The sequence below is a fragment of the Drosophila kikkawai genome, chromosome 2R (assembly GCF_030179895.1).
Source record: "Drosophila kikkawai strain 14028-0561.14 chromosome 2R, DkikHiC1v2, whole genome shotgun sequence".
Lineage (NCBI taxonomy): Eukaryota > Metazoa > Arthropoda > Insecta > Diptera > Drosophilidae > Drosophila > Drosophila kikkawai.
In genome coordinates, this window is record NC_091729.1 from 10,348,567 (window position 1) to 10,370,092 (window position 21,526).

The following is a 21,526-nucleotide window of genomic DNA, read 5'->3' on the forward strand; positions in this document are numbered from 1 at the left end:
CCAAAGAGCTACAAACAAACATTTTTTGGAAGCAAGGTAACTTTATTATTTTTGATTAAAGATTCTATTTACAACATTTGCCCCGAATTAAAAGTTTGTTGTGGGAGAAAAGCTGTTTCCCGCTTGTCTAAACATCTTTGAAGTTTAGGGCGACGAAAAGTTTGCCGCTGCCAGCGAATTCAATTGGCGCAAAAACAAAGCACAACTTTTTAATCAGGCAAAGTTTAAGCGAATGTAAATGAGCAATAAAAGTGATTTAATTCGTGCTGATGCGTAAAAAGCGAAAACATTTACGGCTGCCATTCCGCGAGACTATTTAAGGAGCCGGGGCACTCGATCAAATCATGAAAATTACAACTCATCCACGTACTTAGACATTTTGGTTAATAAGTTTCTAGTGTGCTGCGAACACGATTGTTTGGCTAGCCAAAAAATTAAATAAATAAATATTTGTCTTGCCAAAAAGTTCTCTCTCTCACTCTCCTATAATGATTTTTCTTTGTTATGAATTTATAATGAAAAAAAGAATAAATAAATAAATAACAATGAACTGGCTGAAGTATTACCTTGAGATCATTAGCAATTCGATGAGGCCGGAGAGACAGCTAGAGATGCAGATAGAGGTGGAAGACGTAGAGAAGGCGGTGTGCCACGTCATTGTCTTGTCTCCGCCAAAAATCTTTGGCAAGCCGAGCTCTTGACGAGCCGAGACTCGATTTGATTTAATTGCTTTCATTGGGCTAACCATTATTAATGAATAGGAAGAGTTCTCTTTCCCGCAGCCATTATTTGTGTTTGGCTAACGGGCATCTGTCTGGCCGATAATGAAGATAACAGCGTTTCGAATGAGATAACTATTTTTAGTCCAAGTATTTTTGGATCCAGCTGAGATTGAGGCTAATCTTTGCTTCGTCTAGTTTCTGTTCTCCGCAAGGGTTTCTTCACTTTCCTGACGTCATTGGGGGAGTTCTTCACTTCGGTTGTTTGACAACGCTCGAAAAACTTCTCTGGTTTCAAAAAGCTCTCAAGGGGACTCCAATGAACAAAGCAAATATTGCAGACTTGAAGTGCGGAAATCGAGAGTTCTTGTCTGCGAGTTACCCTGTAAAAGATAAGGCTCTAGTAGCAAGTCAAAGTTATCTAAAAGCTTCAGGTTAAATTACTCGTGACATGTTGATGCGATAAAAGTTGGGAGAGAATGTGCCACAAATTTGTTACTATTTACTATTTTCATTCCAGACATATAACGTAATGTGTATAAAATTTGCATTGTGATGGAATTCAGAATAAATGACGGCTTGTTACATTATCTCTAGACTTTTAGGACTATTTCCCAGAACGGCTTCATATACCCCCAATCTACGAAATACCCTGGGTATCATCCCAATTCCGAGTGACGCATTGTTCCTAGAGATACACAGCATCGCAAAGAGTGGAAGAAATACGAAAAATTCTTTGCTTTGACAGCTTTCAAGCCCAGAGACATTTGCTGCTCATCGTGTCCAAGTGATTAAGGTGTCAATTGGGCAAAAAATCGAAGGAACCAAACGCGAGCGAATGAGCGAGCGATGGTGAAAACACACCGTAAACACACTTAAGCTGACATCGAAATCACATAAGAAATGAGTTTTTAAACAACCGCTTCGGTAGCAGTGCTACAGGAAAAATACAAATAAGACACGAAATAAAACAAAATAAAAACAAAATAAAAATCTTAATCAAATAAAAAAAATGGTTACGCACAAGGTTTCAACCACAAAATAAAAGGAGGGAAAAAATCGAAGAAAAGAGGGGCACGAGCATGATAAAGCAGCTAAGCAAATAAATCAATAATGAAAATATTAGAGGCGACAGGTTCACAAAGTGTTTTATATGATTTGTGGCCTTCTCTTTCATTAAAAAAAAAAAAGAGATATTGAGAATAATAACCAAGAACAACAAATAGAAGACAACCGGTTCTCAAGAGATTTCACGCGTGAGTCGTTAAACGTCAATTAAAGCTTAATGCGATGTCCGAAAAACGAGCATCACAGATTCCCGCTCAGCTATGCTTTTTGTTGTTTTCCTTTTTCTTTTTTTCTCATAATTTTGCTTATGGCACGTGAAGCTGAAAACTCGCCGAAAGTTGCGCCTGCTTCTTGATCACTGATCACTGATCGCTGGTACGCCCTCTCGCTCCCGCGGCCGGCGATCGTGCGATTAACTGTTAACAAATCGTGCACACGCTGATGTCATATGCCGCCAGCTTTAATCGCCCTCCCTCTCTCGCTGGCTGTCTCTTACTCGCTCTTATCGCCGGTGTGATGTCATTATGCAGCCGTCGCCGTCGATGCACAGAGGAAAATACACTCATACTCGTATACCATCGAAATTGATCATCATTTGGGTATTTCTTCATGCCACTATAGATTGTTTTTGTGACTTTTAAAGCGGGACACTCAAACATATTAGATTTATGTTTTTGTCAGCCTTTCAAAGCTCGGAAACTAATAAATTAAGAAGTCCAGTCGTTGCCTATTTCCCTCAGATTCAGTCATAATTTGCTCAAGTATATCTATAAGCATTGTAGAATTAGATATTAGTATTTCTCTCGGTTTTCATGTTCCAATACATTATAGATGTGTGTTTGTTAAATTAACATGACAGTCAAGCATATCAGATATATTTTATATAATTTTAAATTTTACACTGAAACACAAACTAATTTAACATTTAAAAATTTGTAGGCTTGATATCATTATGAAATCAATAAAAATAGTTTGTAATAGTAACTAATACAAAAAATATTCGTTTTACATATTAATACATTAATACATTAATAAATCATGGATTTCAAAATATCTAATTGTACAATTTTTGACATATTATCAAGGCATTATCATTTGCAAAGAAAATGTACTATGAATTTAAGAGTTGAAATATTTGGTAACTAAAACTTTTTAATGTTATTATATATATTTTTTTTATGTTAAGAAAAACTAAAATCTGTGTATTTTCGTAAGAAGATTTAATTATTATAATATATTTTAACAAATCCTTAATTTTATTATTAACCCCACATAGTATTTATTTAAAATCAATTTACATTTTAATCTAATTTTTCTCAGTGTTATTGCGATTATGGTTGCAAAAACTCTCTCACTTGGGATCTCGCACTCCGCGTCTGCCGCTCTTTCTTATTCTCTATCTCTGAGTTTATTCTAATTGGATTGTGTGCGGTTCAAACCGGGAATTGTTGACTTTTTGTCATGTTTGTTTATCACTTTTTTGAGGCCTGCTCTGCTTTCGTCACAGTGCAGCCTCCCTAAGAGCGCCGCCCATACAGTATTCCACCGTATGAGTATTACCAGCGAAGTGGCCCTGTGGCCCGTATCACTTTATCTGCTCATTCTAGTTGTCTCGCTGGCAATAAATGCTAATTTACAGCATTTGGAATTTACACGTGACTTTAGTTGAGCATTTGGAAACTTATACTCATGTGTGTAAGTGTGTTGTAGTGAAGTGTGTGTGCATGGTGTTGATTAAATGAGTTGTTGTTGTTTGCTCTGTTTGCCATTGTTCTCCTTGTTTGCTCCCTTAGTGTTATTGACTCGAAATATTACGCATACGACGCGTGTGCTGGCAAAACAACAATCTCCTAGATGTTGTAATGCAAACATCTGTTACACAATCTAAATAGATACATTTCGGAATTTCTTTGCAATTTTATAGGTGACAGGAAAAGTTAATTACTCTTTAACTATTTTAGTTATGTTATGCTTTAAACAATTAAATGAAGTTCTAAAAACTTTCTTTATATATTTTTTTTAAAGATGCAATGACAAGATAAGCTATATTTATGTCTACTCTTAATAAAATATGCAATTCTTTTAAAACCTAAATTTTAAACCTTAAAAATCCCGTATTTGACAAGTATTTTATTCAAGAACCCTCCCATAAGTGACTTTACAAGTGATTTCCATCACTTGTAGCTTGTTCTTATATAATTTCGTTTACCTTTTCCTCACATTGCACAACATTGTTTGTTGCGAATAAGGCATAAACTAATTAAACAACAAAGTGGGGGGAGAAGAAAAGGGTTGAGGTTTAAACGTTGTTTATTGTGTCACCGTATTAGTTTGGTTTTTCCCCTGTGCATAGCCTATTTTCCACCTGACATAATTGCAGACATCCCCGAGTGTCAATTGTTTCGCCAACTGCTTCCTGCATATTAGCTGGAAATTGAACAATTTGTGACGTACTAGCTTTAATTGCTCTAGCTTAGCATTTAACATTTTTTTTCTAGCATGTCGAGAACATACTTTTCCCGCCCCACTCGCTCTCTCTCTCTGCTGTTATATCTTCAAGGTCGCCGGCGACAGTGGGTGCAGAGGATTGCATTGAACTTGAACCAAAGGGGGGGTTGGTCCGAGGGTCGATTCGCTCGCCAGTTGCCAACTGGGGGGCGTGTTCTCTATACATTATTTTTCCTTTCTTTCTTCTCCTCGTCATTGCCGAGGTGCGTGGTCACTCACTCTCACTCACTCGCCTGTGTGTGCACTCACTCAGAAGTGCGCACAAACAGCTCAAATCTGTGAGCGCCTTTCAAGTATGCTATGGAATTTTCAGTTTTCCGTGGGTTCTGTATGTGTATTTGTGTGCGTGTCGCCGGGGGTAATGCATAAATTAAGTGAATATTCAAATATTGCACTTTGTGCTTAGTTTTTGTTACTGTTTCTATTGCTAGCTAGCCAAACAACTGACGTCAGCGGGGGAAAGTCCGTCCGAAAACCCCTCTCAACTTTAAACTTTCCCGGCTATATTTAGCATCTAAAAAAAGAACAAACGAGGGAGAAAGTTTGCTGTTTTTAACGGCCAGCTCCTTCGACTTATATATTTTCCATTTTTTTTTTGCACTTTTGGCAACGTTTCAAAAGACAGAGAGCAGCCCAGAAAGTGTTGCATACTTGGTGGCGCTTTTCCTTTGTTTATTGCTGCAGGCATTTTTAGTTAAAAACAAAGACGAAGAAAGCACGAGGGAGGATACTTATCATAATACTCGCATTCAATAAAGCCGCAAAAACAACTTTGGCAACAAATTGAAAAACACCGCAAGACAACAAACCACTATGCCGTCCCATTTCCTGTGACATTTCCACGAAAACTGCAAGTGAAACTCGAAAATGAAACGCAAAACTGAAAAGTCGAAGCTCATTAAGTATGCAAAAGGCATTCCGCCTGCATTTGACGGCATTTACCAGAGGGACAGGACAGCAGTTTCTCTCTTATGGGTTTCGATACCCTTGAATCGGCCATAGGCTAACATTGTGAGTCCAGCTCGCAGCTTATGGCCAAATTATACCCTTTGGCGTGGGGAAGTCGTGGTGTGTATATGAGTATGATTAATGGTGGTATTGTCTTAAAAATTATTTAGTTACCAGATATATAATTTTTGCTAGAAAGTTTTTACTTATAACTCTCTACAATGTATTGTGTTTCAAAATATTATAAAATGTATATAGTATCTGTCAATATACAATTAGATAAGATAGTTATGTAAGGTAGTATGCGTGTTAATCAATTTGCACGAGCTGATAAACTAAGCCCCTTAAACGAACTATTTTGAAACTTCTTTATATAATTGTATCATGGTATAAATATTTTCCAAGTAACGTATTTTACCCCCTAAAAACCTAAAATCAACTCGAAAATAACACAATAATATGCTTTTTTGGTTACATTTTCCCTAGAGTATTGTCACTTCAGTGTGTGCCACCTGCCTGCTACCTTTGCTTGTGTTATCAATTTGCAACCGACGCCGCAAATCGAGAATGCAAAACACAAAAGCAAAGTCAAAGTCAGGCTTTGCCACCTGTCAGGGCCAGGGATTGCCAAGTTACATACATTTCGCCGTCAAATGCCAGTCCCAAACCCAATCCCACTTAGACTCCCCCCCCTTCAGCTGGGCATTATGGCCAGCTTGTTGTTTCAAGGACATTTCGTATGCGTCAAATGTCCGTCCTTTCTAAGTTTTTGTATTTTTTATGCATTTGCATTTGGATTTGCATGGGAAAACCAAACTGGCCGCGGCGAAAGTGAAGTGGAGTCACGACGCGACGGTCTATGACTATATTACTATATGCCAGCCACAACTGAATACTGCATTTGCATATAGCGAATAGCGAATAGCGACTCGGTACTCCTTTTTGTTCTTGGCTGACTGTCGCAGCGGAAATTCTCCCAGTCTCTCTCTCCATTTTTTTTGTTCGCGAATTGATTGACGCCGCACGCAGTTTGAATATTTGATGCCCTGGAAACGGCAAATAAATTGGTTTATCTAACCAAAACACACAGAGAATGCCCTTTGTTCGACTTGTTTTGGGCCATAAAAATAAATTGCTAATTTTCTTATTGTTTCTGCTGTGTGCTATGCGATTTTCACGCTTCAATTTTCAATCTTCCATCTTCATAAATGGGCAAATTCGATGGGTGCCAAGCACCTGATGGTACTTCAGCATAGCATCGGGTTACCTATCGGCCATATCCTTCAGTGCGCATATCTATATGTATGCTTTATATCCGCTTTATATATTTTTCTGTGCGGTTTTGACAGGCAATGTAAGTTATTGGTTTTTAATGCGCCTCTCGTGCGCAGGAAAATGCCAGCCTGAAAGGGAGATTGTATGTGGTGTGGGTGTGTGTTCCTGATGGGCTCATCAATAACGATGATGGGTTACAAAAAAAAAAAATAAAAACCGAAGAAGTATCAGGAGCCGCATTATGCAAATATGTAAATTACAAGTGAATTACCTAAAAAGACATGAAATTACAAACTGCGACAGCATAAGTGTAATTTAAAACTGGAATTCGGGGAAAACTCTTAAGAAAAGTCTCTAATAGGTCTGAAAACTCGATAGTTTCAACAACTTCTAATCATATTTTGCACTAAACCAGTTGGAAAACGCTGTACTTGGCTGATTACTCCACTGAATTGCTCACAAAAGAGTTGCGTTGGGTTAAGGGGGATTTTTAGTGGGCGGAGCCTAACCCTTTGGGTTTGATATTGTTAATGCTGTCTCAAGCTTCCAGTTCAATAGGGCGCAACGAGAATATTCTCTTCGTATTTAATCATTTAACGCCTCATTAATTCATCACTTTCAATCAAATTTTACGCTTATATACATTTTTCCATAGCCGTAAACGCAGGCAGGCAGCTGGGCAGGCGGCAGGTGTGTGTGTGAGTGAGAAATCATCGCTTCATTTACCACAGTAACGCTGGTGAATCGGAGACCGCGATAAAGGTTGCCTCGCGGCTGTGGCAGCCCTTAAGCTCACTGAGTTTTCCCTTTAATTTTTTAACTTTTGTGCAGCATTAAATTTAACTTTATTGAGCACTCTCCCCTGCCCATATGTTCCCCAAAAACGCACTGCATACTTAGGGGCGCACTTCCTTTGGCTGCATAACCCGTGACTTTGCGTTCACACGTTTTTTGGGCACGTGACAAAACGCCTAGAGAATTGGCTTATATAAGTTAGGGATTTTGCACAGGGAAGCTGTAGGAATTTTTGGGGGAATCTTTATGCAATTCACGATGCGATGGGGCTTTCATTCATGGCAAGTTCTTCCAGGAATGCCCATTGAAAACTACACAAACTCAGCTTTCTTTCACTCTAATAGCTAATGGGTAATGGCTAAAAGGATTTCCCCTCCCTAGGCCCAAAGTCAACTCAAATCGAACATTTGGCATTCGTCGTTGTGTGGCGGATATTCTGCCAATTCAGCAAACACATTTCACTGGCCTGTGTGCCTGCCTGCCAGGCAGCCTTCTGCTGTTTTAAAAATAACTCCTTGTTTTGTGGAATTCCATGGAAATCATGCACATCGGGAAATGTAAAAATATTGATGTTTTCAGTCCCAGTGTGGGCTGCTAATTTTAACTGATACTCTCTGCGCAATGGGGAAATTAGCAAGAGCCCAAAACGGATACTTAGGGATCGGGAGGAGTCTGTAGACTATATGTTACCAAATGGACGGATACTCGTATGTAGTTTTGCGGGTGAGGCGCTGCCCCTTGGCTTCTTGGCCCCTGGCCGTGGTTATAAAAATAAGTGAAAATTTATTTAAAAATCATCGCACTTCCAATTCCAATGCAGCAGACACGCCGCCGAGGCAACGCCAGAAACAGATGCTCAGAATTTCCTTTCTTTTAGTTGAAGGAGATCGCCGGTCAAAGCAACAACACAGAACAGAAGGCGACAAAAATACTTGTACAATAACAAAACAAATCAAAACCGAAAGCGAGGCGAACCCAAAAATAATACAATTTTAAAATATATCTCTCAGTGTGCGGCTGCCTACATATATGAGAGTGAGTGAGTGATGGTGTCTCAGTGTGTGTGTTTATTTCGATTTATTTTCGACCGATCAGTCGGAATAAAGAGTTAAGAGGCTTTATTAGCAAGTCGGTCGGGCGCGCGTCGTGTTGGTTGCTCTCCAAATTCATCCGATTATCGATAATTAGAGACTGTTATCGACAAGTCTGTTTTGTGTTTGAACTTAACTGGTGCTTTGAAAATATGTATAAAGTAGTTTATTTATAAAGCGACTTGTTCTGAAGATGTAATAGGAAAACGCACGCATTTTGTGGGTTTTTGGTAAAATTTCAACTAATAATCGATAACAAAAGTTTTTGTTTGTGTAGAAAGGATAATAACTGCAAGTCTTGAATGGTGACCCTACTATTATAGTAGAGACCCGAGTAAAACTGTTCCGATTTTATAGATAGCTTGTTTATAAAAGATATATTTTCAAAAGTGTTATCAAAAGTTGAACATAAAGTGTCTAACTTTGTTTGCTCCTTATTCAGAACAATTTCTTAGCCATTTAAACGCTTTGCTCTCTTGTTGAATACATAATTGGCCGCTTAATACGATTTCGCTATAATCCGATTAGCCTTCTTCTTGGCAAAACATAAAAAGGCAAACAAAGTTCGCATGGCACAGGATCTATCTCCTTTTTTACTTAACATCCCTGGATGCCTGTTCGAGAGCCGCCACAAGCCGTGGAAAGAAATCCTTTGTGCCTACACACACACACACGCAGTTAGTCACAGGACTCGACGCATCTCAATCACTTTCATGAAAACGCCATTAAAGAGCTTGGAGAGCGCTTAACTCGAAAGCCCATCAAAAAGAGATTCAGCCGAAGGGGGAATCCCCTGCGGAGGATTCGGCGAGGATTGCTTGTAGTCCAAAGATGAATCGGTAGTCGCCTTGCCCGCGCGGGGCATTATTATCTTATTTCGGGTTACCTCTAATTTTAAAATGGCTCAAACGCAAACAAACAAACAAAGATGAACCGAACTGAACCGTAGAACAGAACAGAGCAGAGCAGAACAGAACGGATCCGAGCAAAACGAGAAAACGGAACAGCAGCAGAAGAAACAAAAAGCGTTTTTTATAGAACATTTATTTATAATTATACATTCTCGGTGTATATGCGATTTTCTGCGCCAGTAAAGTGAAGTGTAGGAAATATACACACCACCTCCTCCTCGTCGCCCATACATATATAGATTCTTGTACAATATTTTCATTTCCAATCCCCGATCCGAATCAATCGCATCGCATCGGTTCGTCCCGTTCGACAATCGGCAAACAATCGAAATCGATCGATCATCGCGCGCGCTGATTGGGAAATGATAAAACCCAAAAATGAGAGTGAAAGTGCTAGTTTAACACCCCTATAATCGTATAATTTCCATCCACCCAAGTGCAAATCTGCTGTCATAAGTCGTGAAATTTCCCAAAATAAAGTGAAAACATCTGTTCTTTGGCAGAGAAACAGAAAAATCGAAAAAAAGAGAAAATAAATTGAGAATCGAAAGAGAGCAACATGTTGCTGGCAACAAGAACAGTGATTCGCGCAGGCAACATGTTGCCCACTAGTGTTGTGTCGGTTCGCCGGCAGATGTCGTCTGCTGGCCCAATGGCCACCAGATGGTGCTATACTCGCGATCGTTGGCTATTTTACCCACCGCCCCATAGATGGCGCCGGCAGGCCAACACAGAAAGTAAGCAAGGAAAAATCAAAACATTGCGAAAATCCATGCTAAAAAGAGGATGAAAACCCTCGAGGCTTTCGCTCCTAAACCGCTTAGCATGAAAAGCTTATCACCTAATGCCCCGGGGCTAGACGGGCGACTAAGAAAACAAGGAAAGAACTTGAGATGAAGTGGGATTTGGGGCCTGTCACTCATCTCAAAGGGCAAGAGAGAGCTCTCAAACAATTTCCGTTTCCGCCGGGAAATTCAATATGCCGTCTGGACTCCCCTCTCCCCCTCTTTATAATTCAGTTTACTGGCTGCCGACACTCCATTTTATATGCTGCTCCTCTGCATATATTTAAAAATATTCCCTGTCCCCTTTTTTTCATGTTTGTTTTGCCAGTAATTTTTTGCTAGATTTTTTGCTTTGTGTAAACTTTAATAATTTGATTTTGACGAGCTCTAGACACAGTATATTTTTCTAGAAAATGTACAACTAAATGGAAGCGTTTATTTTAAAGGAAACCCTCTTGCTTCTGAACTAATAAATTATTTATTAAGCAATTCATAAAGTACACAGCAATATTTCTTAAAATTCACCCTAAAAAATTGCTCAAATCGTACAGCTTTTCCCCCTTTTTTATTTTTGTGTATGTTGTTTGACTTTTGGTTCTGTTGTTTTCTAAATTGCAACAAAAAGTTGTTTATTTACGCAAATTTCTGTAGACTTTGGCCCTCGGCCAATAATTGCAAATGCTCGAAAAAAAAAAAGCAAAAAGAAAAACTGAAAAGCTGAAAACGGCACGAAAAACCAAAGCAATGAGTAGGTTATTTTGCAAAAGAAAAAACAATAATAATGAGTATTATAATTTGAACTGATTAGAAATCAGCTCGGGGCCCAGATATGATGCAAAATATTCACCAGAAAATATTTGAAAAGTAATCAATAATAATGAGTGTGTGTGTCTGTATTGGACAACTTAAAAAATCATCAAATAAATTTTGAATTTTTGACACAGAAAAGCGCTCTCTTTCTCAGAGTTTAGAAAAATATATAGATATAGGCGAAGAAGTGTGGGCGTTAGGGAATGTTTAAGGTATAGGAAGATATATGTCATCAATTGGGAAAGAGAAGACAGGAGGCAAGTGGCCAGGGCGAGCGGTAGATCGAGGTGGGAAATGTGTGGAAAAATATTGAGGGGGAAATTTATGAGAGACAACTGCTAGCTGAATCTTTTTGATGTTTACTTTTTTTCTAGTATCTGAGCTATATGGGCTTGCTTAATACCCTTACACTAAAGGGTTTTGAATGTTAAATATTTGTGATACCAAGAAAATCGTATTGTAACCAGAAATTCTTTCCTAAAGGATAAAATAAAAATAATTGTCATAATGCTAATTAAATTAAGGTTTAGCCAAAGTATAAAGTTGACAATAAAAATTAACCCTTTTTTTTTTAGCTTTCTGATTAAACTCCTTCCAATATTTTCCATTTAAACTTAGTTTTCCTTCTTAAAATACAAATAAATTTTACCATCTGACATCCAATTTCTGTGCAAAGATGAAAATCATACTTAAGCTAGGTAATTTGACTAGCACTTGTATGTTTCCCACTAAAATGGCACAGCTTACCTACTGAAACTCCAGACCATTATCCGTTTCAACTTTAGTTCCATTGAAACATTCCCAACCTGACTATAACTTTTTAAGTTTTCACTTCTTATTATTTTTTTGTTGAGTAGTCACAAGGGGAGAATGGCCTTAAAGGCAGTCTGAAGCAGTCATAGGTAGCCATTTCATTTGAAATGCCATGGCAACGCAACAAAGGCGGCACCACAAGCACACACTGCTGTGAAGCGCACAGATACAGATGCTTGGGGAAACCTATGAGATACAGAAAGCTGATCAAGACTATGGCAACGTAGGTGGACGGAATGGACGAGGGATGGGATGCCTCTGATTGTCTGCTGCTGCTGTGTGGCTGTTGCCGTTGTCGCTGAAGCATTTCATTAGCCACCCACGCATTCTGACACTCACAACCCCACAGATACAGATAGAGCTACAGATACAGCCACATCTACAGATACAGATACAGAAGCTGAGGAATACTCCGCATTTATGTGGGCGTTTGTTCAGCACAGCACGCGCGCATTTCCCTCAACACAAGAGAATCCTGCAAGTGACTATCTGTCACCCAAAACTCCCCTAAAACCCAAACTCAACCAATTCCCAGGAAAACCTGTTGGGAAAAGCTCCGACTTGTTGCACTTGTGTAGGCTCAACCCAAAAAGATACTCTTTCTGCTTCTACGCGTACTTGTGCAATGCCTTAATATCTCTTCTCTCCATTTTCCTTGCAGTTATACAACTGGGCAGCAAACAAATCTCAGGTGGAAACGGCAGCGTCCACGTCGATGTCAATTCCCGTTAACAGCGAACAATAAACCAATGTACAAATCCCTAAGATAGGAGGGGAATTTAAGCAAGTTTTCTAGAACTATACACGGATATGCGCAACCTATGATGGCAGCTGAGCTGTGGCCATAGATGATTTTGGAGAGAAAAACTGCAAGGACAGTTGGCTCCCGGAATCAGGTAAGCTGAAGATGAGAGAACTTGAATGTAAATTAAAAAGTTGAATGGATTATATTGGGATTTTATATCTTACTTTATCATCCTTTATTAGAATGTTTATAATTATAAGTAGAGCTCAGTTCCTAAAACTCTGAACAAGTGTTATTTTTGGTTTTCCGAATGTTTAAAAGTTGCCCTTACAAAAAAATATTTCCAACTATGAATACTCTGACTCATACGGAACAAGCAAATGATGTTTTCATTTTAAATGCCCTTAGAAGAAGCAAATAAACAAAGATTAAGAGTGTGAATCATTATTTTAAGTGTTGGATATTATTTTCTAGCCCCTTAAGAACTGATCTTTGGGAATACATTGTATTCAGCATTGTATTCATTTCATTTCGTACTGATTTCTGGGCTCTCGAGCGGAATTCTTGGAGGTCTGCGAACAAGACCTACAACAACAGCTGCGTATGCGTAATATGTGTATACAACAACCCGCACACTCACCTCTTATACACACAGTCATAATCATACTCATACCATTCGCATCTCCAATGGCATTCTGGTTGGGCTTTCAATTAACGTGAAACATTTTCGCCAAAGAAAATGCTCTCCATTGAAGGGAATGGGGAAATTGTAAAGGAGCTCAGAGCAGCATTGTGTTACATAGTCCCTTCCCGCGCAGATATTGATGGTTTTGAATTGCAGGGCTGAAGGCTAATTAAATTTCAGCATATTTCCTGCGTAAATCAGAAATTTTCCTACACTTTAATATCAAACGTCATTGAATTGCGCCCTCCTCTCGTTCTTGGGTTATATATTCGGTGGATCATCATCAAATATTCAAGCACGCGTCTCCCAAATGTGTGTACACATGAGTGTATAAACAAATGCGGGCAAAAAGGTAGCACTTTCCGTCTATATAAATATTAAATAATTAAATTAATTTTTAAAATTTTAACAGAAAACTACAAAAAATACCTAATTTAATCATAAACAATACTAGTTTGATTTTAAATTGAGTTCCCCAAAGTTTCCTTTTTATCATAATTTTATGTTAATACCCCAAAATGAATTCATAATGCTATTGTTTTGGCCAGCATCATGTGAGTGTATGACGTGTGTGTATATAATATATACTCGAGGAGGGGGCCGGATTCTGCCTGCGGAAAATTCACCTGAAGATGAAATTTGTTTTTTCTCGCTCTGCGTTTTGTTTCATTTTGTTTACGCTCGATAATTGCACTCGACGACCGCAATAAAGGGAAATTAAAGTTTCCCTTTGGCAGCCGCAGAAGGGGACCGCCCTTTCGCCCCCTTCCTGCATTTTCCTGCACTTTCCCCCCTTTGACATTTGTGCAGTTTTGGCTTGACGTCGTCGTCGTCGTCTCGTTCCTTTCCTTTCCTTAACGTTCCCTGTCATTTCATTTGCAGCTTTAAGTATTTTGGCTGCGGGCCAAAATGTTTTTCATGTCTTGTTGTCGCCATGCCGCAGACACGGCACCAATACCATCCCGCCTCAAGGAGGAGCAGGAGACACACGGGACAGTTAGTGATTAAGCGTGAAAATATCAGATCCATCCCATCCATGGGGTACAGCAACCGCAGCAACGCCAGCAAAAAAAAAAAAAAAAAAAAAGCAAAAATTTTTAGTTTTTTGCAACATTTTCCTATGGCTTTCTGCTTTCCCATTTGCTTTGCCTTTCAATTTTTTGGCAACTACTGTTTGCAAATTAAAATGGTTTTAGCGCAGATAAAATGTTGTGTTACAAAGGAGTGAGCCAAACGAAATGAATTTAATTTAATTTGAAAGATTCAATTTAAATGGGTAAAACTCAAAAGGGAAATTCACAAGCATGTATTTTTTTTAAGTTGTCTTTCGTTAAGGAAACATGACCATTTCGGAAATGCAATTACCAACGTTTTGTATTGAATTCTAAATTATATTTTCCATACGTTAAGAAGTTGTTTCCTTTGCCTGTTAGAAATATGAGTGCAACAAGTTTTAAATAACACTTACATTTATTTATTTTATTATTATACATCTCGTGCTATGTCGTTTTTAATAAAAAACTTAGAAATGTTTCATCATTGTTTATTTTTTAATTATTTAAAAGGGCAATACAAATTGTTTAATTTTAGAAGTTAGAAGTTAAACCGTACTTCTTATTATTAATATATTTTCTGTATAATATTTTAGTTAAATAAAACTATTATAGATAAATGAAAGTTAAGCCGGAAAAGGAATTCAATCTGAGAATAAAATAAACTTAAACTAATTCTACCTTCTTTACCCTTTCACAATTCTATAAAATCAACGAATACTTCTATAACAGACATCAAAAACATCTTTTCACCGACAGATTAAAGTTTTTCGAATTACGATTTCTTCAAAGGAAGTTTATTCTGAAAAGTTGTACCCATTTGATGTCTTTCCTGCACCTGAAGATCTTTCAGATCTCTAAGAACGCTGACGAAATTGAATTTGTAGCTGTTGTTGTTGCAAGTTTCTTTTGCTTTTATTTGAAATACCATTTGTTTTTCCTTGCCAATATCGCATAACCCCGGATCGTATATCGATCCTCAATATATATATACACGCTTTACGATTTCCATGTGCTTTTCACTGGCCGGGATTATCATCCAGCAGCGAGCCAACAGCCAACCAAGGGGCCAACAATACAGAGACGCTAGCGAAGATATATACACAGATATTTGTTTATACGGAATGTCAGTACAACAAACACTGGCATCCTCTCGCTGTATCTGAATCTGTTCTGGCTGTTGTGTATCTGCATCTGTGGAAGTGCCCACGGATATGCTACACACATGTGTGTATCTGCATTTGTAGCTGTAAATGTATCTGTATCTGCAGCTGCGCAATTGGCGACGACAGACATCACACTGTTGGCTGTTAGCTGACATGGACAGCAACTGGCAGAGCGGGCAATATAGGATATATATCCTATACATCGGCGAGAGCCAAAAGGAACTAGGAGGGGAAGGAGGAGGAGTGCATACCGCATGCTGTTCTTCTGTCGCTTCTGTATTCTTCTTTCTTTGTTTCTTCCCCTTCCCGTGTTCTGCAAATTACACATAGCGCGGCGCTTTCGTAACGCATTTTGGCAGCACCTGTCTTCTTCAGTCCCCCCCCCCCTCCTCGTCTTCTCACCACGCCGCAGCACACAGAGAAGCTGAAAATTGCAAAATCTTGTGTAGAAAGATTGGAAAATTTCGAAAGAGAATTCTCGCCAAAGAAACTGAAATTTAATCAGCGAACCCATACACTCGAATCACGGCACGGGGGCTCTGTGTGTGTGTGTGTTTGTCTGGTGTGGGGAAGAAAGGTGAGGGGAAGACCCAACACATACACGGGAGAGGACCAAAGCAGCGCCGCGTAATGTGAGCACACACACTACTGTTCCCAGAGAAACACAAAGAGAGAGAGAGGTGGGCAAAAGGGGCGGAAAAAAGGGGGCTAGAAACTGGCGATCGAGGCGAGCTCTTTGTCTATATTTAGACCGAAATGCAAATGGCGTCCCGCGCGCACACACACACCCAGAGACCTGGGGAGAGGTGAAATTCCCCTGAGGTGGATTTTTCGTTCAGATTTTTGCTCATGCGCCGTTTCCCCCAAGCGATCGCCATTTTGGATCGAGCAACGACTATGCTCGTGATACAGAAAATTCGAAAAGAACAGAAAACAACAGAAAAGAAGCAGAAAACCAGAACAGAAAAGCATTTTCCGAGCGAGAAAAGCAAAAAGATTAAACTGATGAAATCTCGATATAGATTTTTATTATAGATTCCTTCGGCGCCTTTCTCGCTTGGCCATAACTAAATTTAAGAATTTGTTTTGGTTCGCGTTTTAAATTTAACTTGTGAATGAACTGGCCAACAACAGGTCGCCACCCGAACCAGAAATATTATCAATTTTCTGCAAGCGCTAAGTAAACAATCGATTCGAGCTGAAAATGTTATTGGCCCGAGTTTTATTTTTATAGAGACAGCCAAAGATCTCGCGCCGCGGGCACGTGCCGCGGCTAAAATCGTACCGAACGAGATATATAGCCTGCCGTATTCGTATATATGCATTTGTAGCCACAGTCGTTGATATAGCCTATATAGTTTTTCTTGCCTTTGCATCATCATCATCATGCGGGCCCGTGTCTTTCGGTCTCTCTGTCTGGCAGTTCCCATGTTTATACGGATTTTATGTTTGCTTTCACTATGGGTTTCTATATGTTCCATTATTCTCGGCTGTTTTGCATTCCTTATCCCCGGTGGGTGGTCCAGAAATGCAGACAAACGAGAGCTGCCCACCCATAAAATAATGGAGGCCCGACTGGTATGCAGGCTTTGTGGAGATTGCGCCCTTTTTTAATGAAATATTTTAGACTGATTTGGGATTTGTGGGATAATAATGGAATAAGGAATACCTATATTGCTGTCAGAAGGATGTTTTTGAAAGGACTTTGTATGAATATTATTCAATATTTTGCTGATTGTGAATTGGTTGCAAATACTTTGTTTACATTTTCAAAGATATTTTAATTGTTTCTATTTTTTGAAATCCCTTTCAAGAAATTAAATCTAAGACCAGGCATTCTAGGGTCCCAAGCTCACAATTCTAATAAGCCCAAGGATCCCTCAATTCATCATTTAAAGTTAATTGCCAAAATATCATCGCCAAGTTCCAAGAGTCCTCTATAGATCTCTAAGGTATTCCCGGTCTAAATTTAGTGTTCCCCTGCTCCAGGCCAATTGTTTTTCAACTCGATGCCCATTCTTCCCTTTAGTCTCAGCTGTGTAACCCCAAACCGAAAATGACAAACAGAATTATTGAAAAATTATGATTTCTTGAGCATGTCCCCAGGGCGTGACGAAGAACAACAACATGAGGGAGAAGATCGTCGACGCACATAGGTGAACAGGGGACAGGGGTGTGGCCATGGCTAAAGGATTGTCTGTGCTTCGTCCAGCCCCCACTTTTCATTTCCCTTTTCACGATCCCAAAACCCGATCTCTATCCCGAGTGCATTCCGCCTCGATTTAGGTATATACAGAGTTGCATTCGTGGACGTACCTTCACGATTCCTTACTTAAAAAAAGAGGAGAAAATGCCACGTAGAGCACGCGTGGTGTGTGAGTGTGTGAGTGCCGGAGATTTGCTGTGGATTACCCCTCAGGCTTCAATTCTTGTCGGATATATCTGCCCCGCGCTCAGTTTACTAATTGCTTCCGTTTGCCGATGCTACGGTTGCTGCACAGAAAGAAATATTTATATTAATTAGGGGTTAATTTGATCTGTTTAGATATCAAAATAAAGCTAATATGTTAAATTATTAAAAATGGTCAACTAGATAATCTTACGAAAATAAATTTCTCACTTTAAAAGTATCTTAACATTTTTTATAGTATCTGAATAATATTTTACAGCATCTAAATATTTTTTATAAAATTATTTTTATCTTATCTGCATTTTTATGTTATGTAAAACTTTATTTTCGAAGAAATAAAATTGTTTTAGCTGATATTGGTCAGATCTTTTCTCACCCTCAATCATTCGACATTTTTTTTCTGCGTGTTGCACGGTTGCTACGGCTGCCCCAAAGTTTTCTGAGGTCTCGAGACTCGGGACTCATTTTAATTGCATTTCTTTTAACGGTAACATCAGTGGCAGCAGCCCAACAGCCCTGCAGTCCCCATCCCTTGGCCCATTCCCAACCCCCATCCCCCACTCCCAATCTCCTCATCCCCCTCGGTTGCCTGTCAGTCTGGGCGTCGGTCTGACGGTCTGATGGCCCGATGGCTTGATGGTCTGATGCTCTGCCACGTCAATAACATTTGCGTATACGGCAGAGATGCGTGTCGGTGAACCTACGGGTGTTCGGGTGTACGGACGGAAAGATCTGGGGAGTAGGCAACCAGGGGTCTAATACGCATATAAACCCCCCTTATATTCGACGGCGCCGCTGACTGCCTTCGTTTTTGTTGTACTTTCGGGGCAACCAATAAGTAAAAAAGAAATCAAAGGAAACGCGGCGAGTACTTGCACAAATATACAGACAGACATATGTACAATGTGCGTACTCACAAAAACTACACAGGGAAAAACTGTATATATTATAGCTAAAATCATAGATCACAAAGTTGCAGAAATTCAGATATATGATTTTTGAGGCCTCTTGATTTCAATTACATTTTCGAACATTTTTTGTATCAGTTTCCCTTCCTATAAAAGTGTTCTCCACATTTTCTTAAATAAAAACCTTCGCAGTAAACGATTCCTTTTCCAAATAATTGAATTTACACCCTAGTCTTGCAGTGTAACACAAACCAAAAGATGTTTCTACATCGCTGCGCCTTATGGCTGCTGCTGCTCCGGCTTCTGCCGCTTCAGTTGGCTTTAGGTGAGAAAGACAACAATAAAATGTGGCTGCAGGCTCCTCTGCACATAGATACAGATTTACGCACGCACACAGGCAGAGAGATATATATTGTAGAGGGCTCAAGTGGCCCCCGGGTTCCATTCCAATGCAAAGACATTCCCGGCCATAGAATCCGCACTCGACTAGAATGTTATGCTAGATATGCCATTTGACTTTTCGCCTCCGTGTACGGCTATCTGCAACTGCAACGGCAGCAGCGTTGGGTACCCGAACCAGGAAATGGCATCAGCAGCCAAAGGATGCGGCCACTTGAGACTGAGACTGGGCAAGGGAACGGAAACCCCCGGGAAATGTGCCTCATTTGGTTTGGGATTTCCTCACATATCCATTTTGTGCAACAAAACATCTGATTGAGCAGAGTTTGAGCTGCTGCGGCAGGAAAAACATAAAACAGCTGTGAAGAAGATCCTTAGATCCTTGTCAGTGGGATACTAAATCGGAACGTTATATGTGTACATCTGTAACTAAAGAAAACTAGAACAATATTTAGTTATTATAGAAAATTTGCGTATGCAATGGACTTTCCTTATTTTAAGAAAATTTTTATTTAGATTGGATTTGCCCAATACATCACCGCATTCTACTTGTTGTGTGTCACTTGTTGAGTTTTTCTGATGGCTCATCTGTTGCTCAACTTTCTTCCTTTTTCCCCCTCGGGTTTATCTCTCTCTCTCTCTGTGCTTTGCGACTCTGATGTGTTGGCCTCGGCTTGGCTTTGGATTCTGCTTGTCTTTGGCGACTGTCGCTTTGCATCAGCTTACAAGATTTATGGTATCCTTTCAACTTTAAACCCGCTCTGCTCACTTGTCGTCTGCAACTCTGGCAGCTTCCCGTCAACTCTTATTTTTCCGCAACTTTTGATGCTCTTTAAGGAGGTATTAACAATAAATCTATAGACTGAGACATCTTTGATTGTTTAAAGTAGAAGTATTTTTTGACTTAACTTAAGTTTAGAACTAAGATAGCTCTTTAACTCTCGAATTGCTCCTAATATTAATGAATTTGTAATTAAAAATATTGCCAAATTGAGGCTTAGAATGTTAAGAATTTAGGGAACTATTTGATAAGTTAGGATTACTACATTAAAACAAAAGCAAGCTTGAAAGGCGCTGTTATGATCGTAAAAGCGCTGATAGATGAGCCAAGATTTGATATCTCCTCCCTAAATGCTGTAGTGCAAATTCTAGCATTATTTTGTATATCTTTTTATTATATCTTGTGAATATACAAACAAACTTTAAAGATCGCACAAGAGCATCATAGCTTCGGCTTTGCTAAACCCTGCTTATTTTTCCTTTGGCAGGGGGCAATGCCGCACATGTGCGGACCCCGACTTTGCCACCGTTTTCTACTCTTCTGGGGGCTTCTGGGGGGCAACCGAAGCAACTAAAACAACAGAAGCAACGACAACAACAAGGCGCGATGCAGGAGGTTAACGTGGAACGCGTGTGCATTGAACTGAGCGTCATAAATCGCGTGCGACATGAGCGCGTTTTCGGGGCGTTTTTAAACGCCTGTTTGCCCTAAGCTTGTGATTCTCGTTTTTTCCCATTTTCTAATTTCCATTTTCCCTTCTTTTCCGCCTATTTGCAGCGCAATCTTTTGTACCTGTTGTCGGCAAAAACAAGGTGAGTCCCCGCATACGCACCGCATCCTTAGATCCTGTTTTGTTTACGGCAACACCAGCAGCTTCTTGGGAAGCACGTGCCACGTATTACGAATTACCAACTTGGCTAACACACACACACACGTGCAAGGGGGGTGTGTTAGTGTGGGCACAAGGCAAATATTTACACTCAATGGAACATAATAAAGACATTAGGGAAATATTGTGTTATGTGGGGCATAACTCAAGTTCTGTGGGTGGAAATTGTATAAAACTTATCAGCCTACCTCCCCCGGCTTTTCCCGTTTTCCTGCTTTCCCTCTCCCGCTGTGTGCGCTCGAGTGCGAGTGTGAGTGTGCGGGACACTTTTCTTTATTGCTCTGCGAGTTGTCAATTTCCGTGTGTCTGCCTGTCTGCTTTTCCTGCCACCCTTCCCATTACCCCGCTTTTCCATCCCGTTTTGGTTGGCGTAGAAGAAAAGGTAGTTTGGTTGCGGGAAGTCTAGTGTTTACGATACACTGCGCATTAAACAACTCAACTGGAATTATATACATACTGCAAAAAGAGAGAGAATGAAGGAGAACTACAAGTGCAACAAGTTTTTTGTTGTATTTCTAAAATATCCATATTATAAACTTGTCATATGGATGTTAATCAAGTCTTTTGAGAGTGTTTTATTCCTGCATTCAGAATTTATTTATATAATAGAATAATAATTGTTAATTGTTGTTATTCTTAGTCTAATTCCAATTATCCTTAATATTCTCTGATATTTTAAGGCCACACATTTACGCATTTTCTGATTAAGGGAGGTATTATTTTACCAGTTTAAAACCAGAATCAAGGCCAGCATTCATTTTGCAAGTT

The 21,526-nt window shown here is 39.5% G+C and overlaps 1 protein-coding gene across 8 annotated transcripts in view; it reads left to right on the forward strand.

The window, feature by feature from the left end:
• The window catches only part of Mef2 (myocyte enhancer factor 2), a 47,538-nt gene that overhangs the window by 7,127 nt on the left and 18,885 nt on the right, over positions 1-21,526 (forward strand). For all 8 annotated transcript variants that reach the window (XM_070283685.1, XM_070283687.1, XM_070283689.1 and 5 more), the window contains exons 2-3: positions 12,385-12,619; positions 20,647-20,681. The gene's annotated coding sequence lies outside the window, so the exon portion shown is untranslated. The remainder of the gene's footprint in view (positions 1-12,384; positions 12,620-20,646; positions 20,682-21,526) is intronic.